We start from the raw sequence: 6,777 nt of genomic DNA on the forward strand, positions 1-6,777 counted from the left end.
AAGTGCCCTGGAGTCATCTGTGGCTACTGGCTACTGGTACTGGACGTGGAACATTTCCACCATCACAGAATGTCCTGCTGGATTGCGCTGATGACATTGCTGTCGAACTCTAAAAATATCATAAAAGAAAATGTGCAATGCACCACAAACTTTAAAAAAAAAAAAACCCACCTCATCTGTGTGTTCTAAGGGGGTTTTCGACTCAAAGAAATATCCCAAACACCCACCTACAGCATGTGTAAAATGTGTAAACCTTTTGAAACAATTAGCGCATACACTGCTCCTCTCCACATTGTTTGGAGCTTGCTTCTCCCCGCCCCTCCTCCATGTTCAATATCTGTCTGATGGAGTTACGTTCCATATGTAATATTGTTACAGGTGCAAAATTGTTTCTTTCAATCCTGAATGCGGTTGCACATGTGCGGCAATAGCTCTGAAGGCCAGCACACGATTACCGCCGATCCAGGCCTCTCTCACAGTCTGTGGGTCAACAGCGTTCTTCTTTGCTTGCTAATGCTTTATTGTCTCTTAGTATACATTGGAATAATAATGGTAATTTATGCAGATATTTTGTATGCATAGCAAATAATGAGAAACACCTGCAGAAATTTCCCTCCTTCTCCGAGTTCAGCAACTAATTATATTTTTAAATAATGGCTACCATTGAACACAATTATCCAAATCACTTTAAGTAATGGAATCTTTTTAAGGTGTTTTTGAAAATTTTAGCACAGTTTTTAAACACTCATTTTTATCTAGAAGATGGGAGGGGAAAAAAAGGCTAGTGGGCGGCTTACTCACCCAAAAAGCAGTCTCTGCCAAGGACGGATCCATCCTCTAGTCTCCGCTGGGTCCAGATCTGGCTCCCAAGGCTCTGACTGGTGAAAACTGGATTTCTCTAGAGTTCACCTGGCTGGTTTGGGCAGCTTGTTCTGCCTTCCCTTCTTCCTTTCTTGATGCGATATGAAAATAATTAGATTACCTCTAATTTTTTCTTTTAAAAAGTGCAAACTGCCACGTGACTTCCCTATATTTGAGGGGAGAAGCACCCACGGGAAGTCAGATCTCTGACTTCCTCTGCTCTTTGAGTCTCAATTTCCTCTTCTGGAAGACCGAGGTGGAGGGCTTCCAACAGGCTTTCTAACCCTAAGAACTACCAGCGCGTGGGACCCATGGGCCCCTGAAGCCTAGCATCAGGATCAAGGTCACCAAAGACAATCTGGAAAATAATAGTAGTGGTTGGCCGAGAACAAGACTAGGAAGAAGTAGACATTTCCTCCCTATTTCTGAGCCACAGACTGTGGTCTTAACTAGAGCAAGTTCCAGACATTTTTTGATCTCTCTCTCTATATATATAATATAATCGATATAAGCATGCGTGAGTGCTAAGCTTCTTCAGCTGTGTCTGACTCTTTGCAACCCTTTGGACTGTAGCCCACCAGGCTTCTCTGCCCAAGGAATTTCCAAGAGAAATATACCCTGCCAAGCTCCTCTGTCCATGGGGATTCTCCAGGCAAGGATATTGGAGTGGGTGGCCATGCCCTCCTCCAGGGGATCTTCCTGATCCAGGGGTCGAACCCGCATCTCTCACATCTCCTGCATTGGCAGGCAGGTTCTTCACCACTAGCGCCACCTGGGAAGCTCATAATAAATACATAGATACATGCATATCTATATGGTGGTGGTGGTTTAGTCACCAAGTCGTGTTGGACTCTGTGATCCCATGGACTGTAGCCCGCCAGGCTCCTCTGTCCATGGGATTTTCCAGGCAAGAATCCTGGAGTGGGTTGCCATTTCCTGCTTCATGCATATCTATACAGATATCTATGTATCCTACCATATATATCTCACCATATATGGGTATACATGGTGATGTCATGGTTTGGAAATTGAAAAAGGAAAGAAGAAGCTGAGAAATTTATGTCTTGGGTGCTGGTCCTCATTGCTAGCAGGTGTAGTGAGCTATCCCCTAACATTTCTAATCCACCTACAAATGCAGGAGACACAAGAGACGTGGGTTTGATCCTTGGTTCAGGAAGATCCCCTGGAGTAGAAAATGGCAACCCACTCCGGTCTTCTTGTCTGGAAAATTCCATGGACAAGGAGGCTGGTGGATTACATTTCATCGGGTTGCCAAAGAGTCGGACACAACCAAGTAATTGAGCACACATAAGAAGCTGTTAGTCTTTAGGAGGAAAATATCGACTCTTGCATGATGCATTCCATTTAATTTTACACTGGGTTTGTGTGACCAATTGAAATTTATGGAGTGTTTTGTAAAAAATGCTTAAGTTATAGGAATTCCTGACCTCAAGGAGTTAGCCATCTGGAGATGGAGGTAAGCTAAACACCAATTTCAAAAGAAAATGATGAAAATGAAACAATGGCGAGGACTTAGATGCAGAGCCCCCAGGTGGCTCAGACAGTAGAGAATCTGCCTCTGTCAGGAGACCTGGGTTCAATCCCTGGGTCAGGAAGATCCCCAGAGAAGGGAAATGGAAACCCACTTCAGTATTCTTGCCTGGAGAATCCCATGGACAGAGGAGCCTGGCAGGGTAATCTTGCCTGGGAAATTCCGTTGACAGAGGAGCCTGATGGCGTAAAGTCAGAGTCAAAGAGTCAGTCAAAGAGTCAGACACCGCTGAGTGACTAACACTTTCACCTGCACTTTCACCGTGAATTGGGGAATGAAGGGCATCTCTCGGAAGAGATGGCCTCTGATCAGAGCCCCAAGGGACCAGGTGGGAGAGACAGTGAGTCCCGGATGCTGGTCTGTGACTAGCTCTGCTGTAGGCTGAAGTTTAACTGATCTAATTGACGATAGCACAGAGAAAGAAAATGGGGAGTGATGCTTTCTAAAGGTAAGTATAGCCAACACAAGGGGATGTCCTTTTTACTTCTGGAGACTATGTCCTCCTTATTCACTTGCAGTTAAGCTATCTCTTCTTTTATAGATGATGGTTAGAATATATGACGATTTTTAGTTTAGGTTTTTAAAAATTCTTGGATAAAATAAAAAAACATAAAATATATTTTAGCCCCCAAACTGGGATATTTTGTTTGCCATTTTCCTGGACTTTTCAATCTAAACTCTGGGTTCTTCTGGGTTATAGTTCCCTATTTCCTTATTTGTTTTGCAAACTTCTAAGGGCCTCTATGCTCAGATAAGGAAGGTGAAGAGGCGGATGGATTTTTATTTTGTACTTTTTTCCGTGTTAATGGATTACCCTGCTAATCTCAGAGAGACAGAGACAGAGGGTGAGCAAGTACCGGGAGAGATTAAGGGTGCAAGGGAACACATGCTGTAGAAAACAGCTGATGGTGATTCATTATTATACATAATATTACATGTAATATGCTAAGTCGCTTCAGTCGTGTCTGACTCTTTCTGACTCCATGGACTGTGGCCCTCCTGGCTGCTCTGTCCATGGGATTCTCCAGGCAAGAACACTGGAGTGGGTTGCCATGCCCTCCTCCAGGGGATCTTCCCAATCTAGGGATGGAAACTGTGTCTCCTTTGGCTCCTGCTTTGCAGGCAGACTCTTTTACTGCCGAGCCACCAGGGAAGCCCCTATATAATATTACTAATTTATTATATAATACAGAAAACACATATCTACAAGATGCAATAATTTTGCACTTGTAAGAGGGAGCGTGTCGCGACATTTCATTTAGTTTTGCATCATAGGCAGAAAGAAACTCCAGGGCAAGCGAACCTGGGCCGCTGCTTGGGCACCAGCCCCCGTGGAAATTCACACTGAAGCTGGGGCCGTGACAAAGGGCGTGGCCAAGGGGCACCTCCAGCCCCAGGGAATCTAGGAGGGGAGCACAGAGCCACCGTCGGAAACTGTTGTCTTTCTGAAAGTTCACTATTGGAAGAAAGTCTTTTTTTTTTTTTCCATTTTGAACCTGGAGCTAAACATTAAGCGGATGCTCGTCTTGTTTCCTGAATGCATAAGCCTCCTCTGTGAGGTGAGTTCTTGTATGACTCCCGCGCAGACGGAGAGCTAAAAATTCACTGCCCGTGCAGCTCAGATGCCGTCCGGCTGGTGAGACCCGTGAGACAGCCAGGGGTCCTTGCTGCCTTGGCAATGAAGGGAAGAGACTTTTTAAAAAAACTTTGTTCTTCTTCTTTAACTTGTTATTTTATATTAGAGTATAGCCAATTAAAATACCGTGTAGCTTCAGGCGCGCAGCAAAGAGACTCAGCCACAATCCTCAGCATCCTTTCTCCCCCAAGCTCCCCTCCCATCCGGGAAGGGCAGAGACTTGTAATCCGGTGGCTGAGCCGGGGCTGGGTGGCGATGGGAAGGCAGAGTTCACCGAATCAGGAGAGTCACGGCGTTAGTTATTCTAGGATCTCTAGGCCTTGGCTTCCAGGAAACGAGCTCTCTTCCAACCCCAAACAGGACCCATTTTCATCCTGAGCCTCAGTTTCCTTGTTGAAACTTCTAAATAAATAACCTCTGTGGCGAGGAAGAAGGGCTGTGGCTTGGAAATGGCTCGACAGATGCCAACGCTCCCCCTCTTTAACACAGGATCCTCGGGGTGGGGCGGAAGGGCGGCCTTTGCAGGACAGGATTTTTCAGAGGGATTCTGCAAGCATTGCGTGAGCCTTGCGTGGACGGCGGCAGTTCCTCCCGGGGACTGACTCTCACGTGACCACAAGCCCTCATCTCTGTTACCGACAACACTTCACTTTTACATTAAACACGATCCGAAGGAAGAAAGCTACTTAAGGGACAGCTCTTGGCTGTGCCGTCCTGGGCACACCCTAACACGGAGGGAAAGCGTTCCCGCGCTGTTACAGGATGACTCAGAAGAATGCGCGGTATCACAGTCTTTTGGAGAGTGTAAGATGGTGGCTTCTGGGGAAATCTGACTCAAAATGCATCTTTGAGAGCTTCTATCAAAGGTGCTGGGAAGGACCATCTTTGAGTAACTGGCTAAGTGTTAAGATTCCCGCCATCCCCCCACTTTCAGATGAACTTTGAGGATAAAACGCCTGAAAGAACAAGCAGAATCTAGATTTATGTCTGCACTTGCAGTAAGGTTCCCTCAGGAGATAATGAATAGGAATAAATAATAAAAATAGTACATAAATAAATTTCCAAAGCCTTCAGTGAAAGCCTAAGCTCTTTTTTTCCGATACCCATAATATCATCTTGAAAACTGTCCTAAAATATGGATAAAGTGAAGTGAAGTTGCTCAGTCGTGTCCAACTCTTTACGACTGCATAGACTGTAGCCTACCAGGCTCCTCCGTCCATGGGATTTTCCAGGCAAGAATACTGGAGTGGGTTGCCATTTCCTTCTCCAGGGGATCTTCCTGACCCGGGGATTGAACCCGGGTCTCCCGCATTGTAGGCAGGCGCTTTACCATCTGAGCCACCAGGGAAGCCCCTACACCCCAAAGACGTGGTGATGAGTGTTTTCCTGTTTTGTTATTTGTTTTTTGTCCTAATACTGCCAGTAATCAGCATCAAGTTGCTTGCTCTTCTCTCCATAAATTCCAAAACTTGCACCTGGCTGGAAACAGGTAAGAAAGGCCGGAAGACCTGAGAAGACCTCCAAATACGATCTTCAAGTAGATGAATGCTGTGTGTCATAATTTAACATCCTAGGAGATTTTTAGTCCATCTCCCCAGCCCGCCTTTCTCAGACCGCAGTACTCAGGCTTGGCCACAAGAGGGAACCATTGCTTAAATGTTGGGAGGATTGGGTCTTTGGAGGAATTGGTCCAGCTCAAAGCTGTCTTGAATGTAACCTGGTCAAAAGGGTTGAACAAAAAAGTAAAGGAACGGATGCAATCATCGATGCAGTTCTATTTTTGACAGCTGAAGTATTTCAGGTTTTAGACATTCCGATCGTCAAAGGCGTTCCTAGGACTGTAACTTGGTTAGCAGAAGCAGAGCAGGGAGTCGAGTCGATAGAAATTCATGTGATATAGGAGGCACTGGCATGCCTTCGATTTTTTTCACTGGTCTCGGTTTGTCTAAGAACAAGGCAAACTTTTCTGAAGGTAAACAGAAAATACTGAAATATAAGGTAGCAAAGACAAATCCAAACCCTTAGCTCCAAGTGCCGTCCATCAGATAGCAAATAAGAGCAGGGATCAGTAGCTGGAGGAGGGCGCATGCAAAGAATTCCTGCTTCCAGCTCTCTGAACCAGCACAGTTGTGGACTCCAGATTTATATAACAGGCATATAGAATGGTCTTCCGGAGGTCGCCCAGCTCCAGGCGGGCACAAGTCCAGTTTCTGCCCTGAGAGGCTATAGAACGAACTGGAAAATATTTGATGCCAGTAGGACCTTCATAGGAAAACAGATGACGGCTGAGATTATTAATCTTGACAGATCCCTGATTTATTAGGACGTTGTCATTCTCTGCTTTTGTATCATTTGGTAAATGATCACAGTATTAGGCTTCAATGGAGGCAGAGCTCGCTTTCCCCTTCATCCAACAGTGGCAGCAGGCAGGAAGCTCTGAGGCTTGGGTTTAGGCAAGAGATGGAAGAAATGAATTTTAAGTTACATGCTGTCATTTGAGGAAGACTTGGTGTTGCTTTTTTTGACTGTCAACCTAGATACAGCTATGTGACCAAAATGCATTAATTATCTCAGAGAAATAAACCTTCTGTTTGTTTGATAAATCCAAAGCAAGGGTGACTAAATTTAAAACCAAGGTCTCTAGCAGGCAAGATTTGCTTCTGTTTACCATGCAGGCAATAAAAATAGAGAAAACAGCTAGAAAATAATAGTAATCTTTAAAAGCTAG

General features: G+C 45.1%; 1 non-coding gene across 1 annotated transcript; it reads right to left on the reverse strand.

The window, feature by feature from the left end:
- Positions 1–5,324: 5,324 nt before the first annotated feature.
- Positions 5,325–5,397, reverse strand: TRNAC-ACA (transfer RNA cysteine (anticodon ACA)). The gene has a single exon. It is a non-coding gene; the product is annotated as a tRNA-Cys (tRNA).
- Positions 5,398–6,777: the final 1,380 nt, after the last annotated feature.

This window comes from Dama dama, chromosome 19 (genome assembly GCF_033118175.1).
Source record: "Dama dama isolate Ldn47 chromosome 19, ASM3311817v1, whole genome shotgun sequence".
Classification (NCBI taxonomy): Eukaryota; Metazoa; Chordata; class Mammalia; order Artiodactyla; family Cervidae; genus Dama; species Dama dama.